Here is a 9,254-nt window from a genome sequence, read left to right on the forward strand (position 1 = left end):
TATTCAAAGATTCAATTGACTAAGTTTTTAGACTCTAGTGTTAATTGATAAACAAGCAAATGACAACATTAAAAAACGCACATTTTCCTTGTATCCATGAATCAGTAATTAACTTAAGGTTAAACTCATATAAATATTTACAATACTTTAGAAGCTCTGGAAGATTACCGGTTAAGCAAAGCAAAGGAAAAGAACTAAGTAAAAGAAAAGAAGATTTACCTTCATCGAAGAAGTCTGGCAGCCCATCACTTAAGCATAGCAATGTTTGGACTGAATCTGGAGTTAATGAAGTTTTGTGTGTTGTTAGAACCCTTCCACCATCGTTGAACATGGACTCTGATGCCATATTGGTCACTAGAACAGCCAACACATCTCTTGTTATCTTTGCCAGAGTTGGGTACTTAGAGCCATTCATCTTCCACCAAAATAACATATCGAAGTTCAATTCATCTTGGGATGACAGTGTTGCAAGAATTGGTTCTTCTAAGTACTTCTCTAACTCATACTTTTGAACATCACATTCATCATTTTCCAACATAAAATCAGCATAATCTGGGTTAGTTGTACCTCAGCTTCTTACATCCATGCGAGAGACAGAGCTGCTAAAGAAAGCAGAAGCTGAAGTGTTGTTTAGAGATTCATATGCATTGAAAATTCTGGCCAAGTCTGTTTTGAATTTCTCATACTCATATGCATAGTTATCTTCTCCGTAAATTCTCTTATATGTGTACCTTACCCATTTTGCCTTATACCTTGGATCTAAAAGCACTCCAATGCTCATAATCAAATTACTTTCACTCCAATGTGCATTAAACTTTTCTCTCATTTTCAACCCCATTTTTTTGATATAGTCAAACTTACTATCTTCCCAACTTTTGATGCATTTGTTAATTTCATAAACCCCTTTGTAATACATATTTGCAGTTGGATACTTAATCCCTGCAAACTGAGTTGAAACATCATTAAAAACCTCTAAACATTTACAAATTTCTATTACTTGTTCCCACTCCTATGCAGATGGCAGAATATCGAATTCAGAATTAAACTCATTAAGTCTTTCAAAACCTTCTTTCAGTTTAATTGCATTCTTAAGAATCATGAAAGTGGAGTTCAACCTTGTGTCCACATCTAAACTAACATCTCCAGATAATCTATATTGTGCTAATGCTGTTGCAAACTTCTCTTTCCTAGCTTGTGAAGACTTAACATATTTAACACAATCTTTAATACCCTCTATAAACCCAGCAGCTACTTTTATGCCATACAATACAATCAAATGAAATATGTGGTTGATACACCTATGTGGAACATTTTTCCTCCAAGAAACAAATAATTCTTACCATCTAGACAATTAATAAGATTTCTCATCATAACACCATTAGCTGGAGCATTATCAGCAGTCAAAGCGAAAAATTTCCTATATATATTCCATTCCAAAGTGCAAGTTTTGATAAACTCCGAGAGAGCATCTCATGTATGTGATGATGGCACTACAATGTAAGCTAAGGTTTTGGCAGTCAAATTCCACCCATCATCTATAAAATGACATGTACCACAACAATAACCATCTTTAGTGTATTTGGCAGTCCACATATCAGTTGTAAGAATACATTTGGAAGTCAAATTCTCTAATTGTGATTGCAATTCATCTTTCATTTAATCATAACACCTCAACACATCTTCTCTACTTGTATTCCTACATGGCATTTTAGCAGCAGGTTTCAAAGACGACAAACTCTCTAAAGTGGAAATGCTCAACCATGTTAAGAGGGTAATCATGCTTAGCAATCATTTTAGCGAGGCAATTCCTCATAACAATAGGCTCATACTTCCAATTAAGTAATTTAACTTGGTGATTACCTCCTTTTTTAAGTGCAGTGGTAATCTTCATCTAGCTTTTCTTGTTTTCAAGCTTCTTCTGGCAGGTTTTTAGATGTTGAGACAAGTGGGTAGTTCCTTGATCACTACAAGCAGGTGTCAACTTTTTACAATGATGACATTCACCCATAAGGACAGCCTCTTCCTCATCCGGCTTCCCTTGTACAGGCTGTAAAATAATTTTCCTAGTGAACTCATCCCATGAAGGTGACCTTGTTGTACGCAATTTCTTCAATAAAGCAATAACAAGAGGATGATTTTCATCTGTTACTTCTTCTAATCTCTTACTCAAAGAAGGTGTTGTTGAAGCAATTGTGGAACATTTAACACTTTGATCTTCTTGTTCTGGTTGTTCGGGATTTGGTTGACTGCAGCTTGAAGTTCCAACTCTATTGGATGTTCTTTGACTTTGAGACATTCTGAAATCAAAACATATAGATACTCAGAACTAAGCCAAATTACATACAGTAGCTTAAGACAGAAAAAAAAAACACAATTTTCTTAAATTGAAAGCTTATAAGTAAAAAATGATGTACTACAGCAGCATGCTAATAATTTTACAATAATCAACCATGATCTTTTTTTTTTGAAGGAAACAGATTTTCATTGATATTAATCCTCTAAAGAGAGGTGTTGCATAATACAATTAGGTGGTTCATCATGAATCCACCATCTGTTTATAGAATTTGAAATTGCAAATTGAACTAAGTCATGTGCAATAGAGTTTGCATCTCTAGGAACAGCAGTAAAACTGATTTAACTGAAATCCTTGATGTGATCTTTAATCGAGAGAATAGTGGAACGAATACTCCATGGAATTTCATTCGTATTCCCTATAATAGATTTAGGAATGACCTCTGCATCCCCTTCAAGAATGATTTTTCTAACATGTAATCTTCTAGCCAGTTGTAGGCCAAAACCATAAGCCTTAGCTTCTGCGACTGTTAAAGAGAAGGAATCAAAACATATTGCTCCACTTCCTAGGTGATTTCCGTGAGAATCCCTAGCATCAGCCGCTGCCGCACCTATTCCACTATTATAAGCAGCATCAACATTAACTTTAATGTATAAAGGAGGTGGAACTTGCCAGCTTGCTACTTAACCTGATTGATCGGAACTTCAGCATAAAAGTTCAGAGCATTATGGAGATCAAATACCTTGAAATCTTGTAAAGCTTTAGAAACACATTGCGACACTGACGGCGTTGCATTATTAAAAATCAGGTCATTCCTTGTCTTCCAGATATTCCACAGGAAACATGAACCCAAATTCAACATTATTTCGTGATCTTCATAGTTTAAACAATGTTGAATAATCTGCATAATATCTGATTCTACTGTGATATCAATGAAGAGAGGACTTCCTTGAAACACCGCTTTTGAGAAATCACAGGAGAAAAAAAGATGATGAATTGTTTCTTCATATGAATTGCACAAAGGGCAGACAGTATTAATCTGATTATTGAATCTTGATATGTTTTCATAAACTGCTAAACCATTATAAAGAACCTTCCACAAAAATACATGAATCTTAGGTTGAGTCTTCATTTTTTTCCAAAACAATTTCCATGGAAAAGATGACAAAGATGAAGTTGTTGCAACATTATCAGCTTGCAGTTTATAACAAGATTTTCATGTAAACACACCTGAATGAGTTTTCAGCCAGTCCAATTTATCCATAACCCGATCATCCTGTGAGATATAAATATCAATAATTTCCTCCACCTGATCTTGTGGAAAAACTTGCATGAGAATCTCGACATTTCATTGCCTTTGATCTTGCATGAAAAGGTCTGAAACGGTTTCCACTTGGATTATAGAATCTTGTAATTTAGTTGGTCTGAATCCCGACAAATTTAGAATCCAAGGGTCATCCCAAACATGAATATTATTACCTGATCCGATGAACCAGACACGATTATTAATGAACAAGTTTCTTACAAACAACATATCCCTTCATATTTTTGAATCACCTGATTTTGGTTCACAATCCCAGAAAGAGACCGATTGTAGATATTTACTCTTGTATAAGTGCACTCAAGAAGCATCTGTACAAGTTAAGAAACTGGTAGGCTTCTAAAAGGTCCTAAAAATTATCCCCGGCCAAAAACTTGGTGGGCCCGGAGATATGTATAAAATTAAGCGCAATGAAAACTGGGGCCTACAGTAATACCGCAAGTGCACGGTCGTCAGTTGTAGCTCGTGCAAGTACGGGTCGATCCACAGAGACTGGGTGTGTTTTGGAGTGTTCTAGCTAATTGGGTTCCTAAATTGTTGTTGGGCTATGAAGCCTTTTGGCTTAAATTGGGCTTTGAGTACTAATGGGTTTGATAACAATAAAATGATCTGAGCTTGGGCCCAGTTGGTCTTTGAAGTGTGAATGGGCTTTGGCCTTAAACTTAAGCTTTTGATTAAGCCTGAATTGGATTGGGCCTTAATAATGAACTTGGGCTTTGGTTTTGGTCTTCTGATGAGCCCAAGTTGTGCTCTGGGCTTTTGGATTCAGTCAAGGATCTGGGCCTTTGGGCCTAGATGGAACTGAACTTGGCTTGGCAGGAGAAGTGGAGTGGCAGCACCAGGTAGCAGGCCTAGGAGCACCAGCAGCAGCAAGAGAAAGGAAGGCAGCAGCACAAGTGCTGCACAGCAGCTGCAGGGAAAAAGCAACAGCAACAGCAGCTGCAGCAGTAGTGTAGCAGAAAGGAAGGCAATGCAATGCAGCAGTGCAATGCAGCTGGGCAAGTGCAAGAGAAAGAGGTGGCAGCAACAGAATGCACAAGCAATAAGAAGCAGAAAACAGTGCAATCAGCAAGCAACAGAAAACAGTGCAAGATGAATGCACAAGCAACAGAATGCAGCAAGCAGCAGAAAACAGTAGCAGCATAAGCAATTAAGACTGCACAGGGCAAAAACAAGGAACAAAGCAAGTGAACCAAGGCCTAAGGCCAAGGGCAGGGATGTGGAGAAACTGAAATGGAGCAAAACTAAGGCAAGAATACAGGCATTCATATAGAATGGGAAGAGAACTAGCTTGCTATGAGCACTAGTTTCTCCCAACTACTCAATCAACACAATGCACCTAAGCATACAAAAGGAATGGCAAGATAATCAACTTGCTATGAGCACTGATTTCTTCCATTGCAAAATCACATCAAAGCTTCAAAGGCTTCTATCCTAACATTCCATCAAACTAGCAGCAAATTAAACATGACAGGAACATTAACAAAGACTCTAACACATAAACAAGAACAACACATGTTAACAGGACACATGTAACAGGACACACACTAACAATGAACACATTAACAGGGTAAACACTACAATGAACAAAACTGAAATTAACAATGAACACATTAACAGAAACACTAACAATGAACACATTAACAGAAACACTAACAATGAACATAACTGAAATTGAACTACTAAGCAGAGAATTAAAATTGCCAAACAAGAACCCTAAAAGTTAACAGTGCAATTAAAATTGGAACCAAAAAAAAGAAATTAAACCTAATTGGTAACTTGGCTAGTCCAAGAACAAGTTTTAACAGTGATACCCAACCCTCAATTTATACCCAAACAATAAAATTAGGGTTTCCCCCAAATTACAAATTAGGGTTTTCACCCAATTAAAAATTACCCAATTCGATGCTGACCCATGCTCTGCAATTGTTCCCTATGCTCCTCTCCATTCTTCTGATGCCCTAAATCGAGGTGTTGCATCAAACCCACATCTAGGTCAGTGAGATGCGATGGTAGCTGTGGGTTAGATACAACAGCTAGGCTTAGGGAGATAGGATGCTGCTGTTGTCGGGTGGTTGTGGTGGTGGTGTGGCTCGAGAAGGAGGTGCAGCTGGTGGAGGTGATGGAGTTGCAGAGATCTGCAACTTTTGGGAAGAAGGGGAAGAAGGAGGAGGAATCGATAGAATGGGAGAAGGGTCTGTTTGTTTGGGGTGTAGGTGCTCGGTCGCTAGGGTGTGAGGCGGGTCCATCAAGAGGTGATGTTTCGTGAGATGGGCCGTGGGATGTGAAGCTGGTAGGTGGATCGGATGGTTCCTCCTGAAGAGGTTGGTAGCGACCGTCAGATTTTTTGATACAACGAAGTTAACGGCTCTAGATGGGGTTAGGTGTTGTAGTGTAAGGCGGAGATATCAAACTTTGATGAACAGCAAGGGAGCGACCGTTGGATTCAACTACCATCTAATCGGAAGGCTTGGAATTTCAGCGCTGTGGTGCTTGGCAGAGACTTCAGATTTTGATGCTCTATGAAGGAGCGACCATCGGATGCTTCTGAGAACTGATCTGATGGCTGAGAACGGAGGCGTTTTTGTGTGTAGAAAATGAGGTTGTGCGCACCATTCTTCACGGCTTCCTTGCGTGATTTCTCCCGGCTTTTCACTACTTTTCTGCTCTTTTCCGCTCCGCAAGTCATCCAGACTTTATTTATTACCTAAAAATGCAAAATTAAGTAAGAAAAATATTTATTCTTGAAAACAATGAAAATACAGAATATGGGATAAAATGTAGAATTAATGCACAAAAGATGAGTAAATGCCAACAAAAAGGGATAAAATATATACAATATTTGGCACTCATCAAATACCCCCAAACCTGAATTTTACTTGTCCTCAAGTAAAACAAAACTAAGGAAATCCTACCTATACCACTGTCGCTGGTCTCTCGAATGCATTTAGCGTATGCACTAAGCCTTTTAAACCACTAAGTGTCCCTAGTGGACGAGTTGAAGTCTCGTGAAGGTTTACCAGAGGTGTGCCTACAAAACCTAAGGACAAAATATAAGCTCATATTCCATCAAATGTGACATGTGCAAAACAGTTTAAGCTCACAGCAAAATGGAGATGTCAATCTAGCTATCGAAGGCACAATCCTAGCACTGATAACAAAAAAGACATGTGATAAGAGTGTAAAGTGTATCTACACATGTGTAAAGAAAGATCTGAAGTTATGACTACTAATCACCAAGAGATAGTTTCTCAGGCTAAGAACCAAGGTCGAAATCTAGCAGTAGCTGTCCGGACTTTACGAGAATTGTGAATGAGTTGGAGGTATTTCACAATTACTCGCGTTGTACATCAATGGCATACACCCTCCTTGCTTATTACAAAAACAACAAAATGACTCTTTACATGACTCTTATTTACATTGACTATTCTCTTTTTATTTTTGGAACAAGAGATGATGGAATTGATAAATACTTGATTTTTTTGTATTTTTCTGATATTTTTTTTCTTTTTTTTTTTTCTGAATATACATCGTTTTTTTTTTTTTTTTTTTTTTTGAAAAGGAAACACTTTTGATACATATACAAAAGGAAACAAAAATTACATGACACTTTGCAAGAGGTAGCCCTTTTTGATGCACCCAGTTAAATTCGATGGTTGTTTTTCTTAATGTAACCTCCACCTTCTATCCCAACCAACCAAAGAACAAGCTAGTCAAGTTTCGTTCAGTATTCTAAAGTGATTGGCAATCGTAACTTCCTATCAAACACCTTGAAGATCGAGGCCATACATGTATTGGTAGATCGTGCGTGTGCAAATTTCTTATCACTATGTGAATTGTGCTAGAATCAGGGTGCCTAAATATCTAGACTAAGACTCCTAATAATTACATATTTGCACAAGAGTCAACATTTCAAGGTAAATGAGCTCCATTTTTATGATTTTTTTTCAATTTTTTTTTAATTTTTTTTTGAATTTTGATTTTTCAATTTTTTTTTGGAATTTTTCAATTTTTTTCAAAAAGAAGAAGGAGTTCGTTTTCAATTATGGCAAATTATCGTGGTATCTACTCTATACCCCCAAACCTAAACTAAACATTGTCCTCAATGTTTCAAAATATGGAAAGAATTAAAATGCAACATATGGAAAGGGACATGCTGAGTAGAGTAAAAGGAGAGAGAATACCCGATTTCGGCGAAAGCAGAATTAAAACTCCGTTATTCAAGGCAAAAATCCAACATATTTCAGCCGAGATCATATTGGATTAGCAAAATATATACAAAAGGAACAAAAGGGTTTTTTTTTTAAAAAAAAAATTTTAGCTACTGGATTATATACAAAAAATTCACCATACACCAAAAGTCTAAAGAGTTGAGGATCAACCCAAAAGAAAAAGTGTAGAGACATAGAAAGTTTCAAAACACTAAAATTGGACTTAAATGGGAGTGAGAGCGAAAAACCGAATGAATCATCCCTAAACCTAAATTGTTCAACAGGTTTACTTTTAAGCACAAAATCTTTTAATTTTAGGGGTTCAGGATTCAAAAGGTCTAACTGAAAATGGACTTTGTTCGGGATGGGCAAAGAAATGCATTCCAACTGTGGCTCTTTAAAAATGTTATATTTTGAAGCAAAATAGTCCAAGAAGACTTGGGAGGCACACAGTTCCAATCCTAGATTAGGAATTTTCAGAAAAATCGGTTTGACAATATGGGTACAAACCAAATCTAGGTTGGGTGGAAGGTCATCAGATTGTGACTTAGGTAGAAGAATAGGCATATCATTATCAATCAAATAAAAATCTCCTAACTCATCTACAGATGTCACATCATGCTCACAATCATCAATCAAATTGGCAAGATCACAATCAGAATTATCAACATCATCAACAGATTTATTCTCGTGTATCGGCACATCAGGGGAAACATCACATGGAATACTAGAAGAAATATCATGCATTAAGGTCGGGGCAGAGAAGCCTAATGTATTTGAACCCAAAGGTTCCATAACATTTTCAGTATAGACATGTTCTTCTAACATAACATCATAATCATCATCATCATCATGATAGTAATTTTGCAATCTAGGATAATTTTCAATCCTAAGGTCGGAGCTATTACAAGAATAAAACTCTAATTCATGGGGGTGACTCATATCATGTGGTGTTGTTCCTGTTTCCCTAACGGATTCCCATTGATGGGTTTTCTCTGCAATCTCGGCTAAAAAATTCCATGCATCATCCACAGATTTATCAATGAACTCACCATTACACATAGACTCAACCATGGTTCGAGATTTAAAGTCTAGTCCCTCATAGAGGATGACGACAAGTCTCCACTTCTCAATTCCATGGTGCGGACATTCACTCAACAAATCATTAAAACGTTCAAAATAGTGAAAAACAGTTTCCTCATCCAATTGGACAAAACAATTGATACTTTGACGAATAGCGATGGTCCTAAGGTGTGGAAAGAATTTTTTGAAAAATAGATCTGTGAGTTGGTCCCAAGTGTTGATTGATTGTGGTCTCAAACTGTAAAACCATGTTTTGGCCCTTTCCTTTAAAGAAAATGTAAACAAACGCAATTTCAGAGAGTCTTCGGACATATGATCAGGTTGCATAGTCCGACAAATTTGTTCA

This window comes from Papaver somniferum, chromosome 5, assembly GCF_003573695.1.
Source record: "Papaver somniferum cultivar HN1 chromosome 5, ASM357369v1, whole genome shotgun sequence".
Taxonomy (NCBI): Eukaryota; Viridiplantae; Streptophyta; class Magnoliopsida; order Ranunculales; family Papaveraceae; genus Papaver; species Papaver somniferum.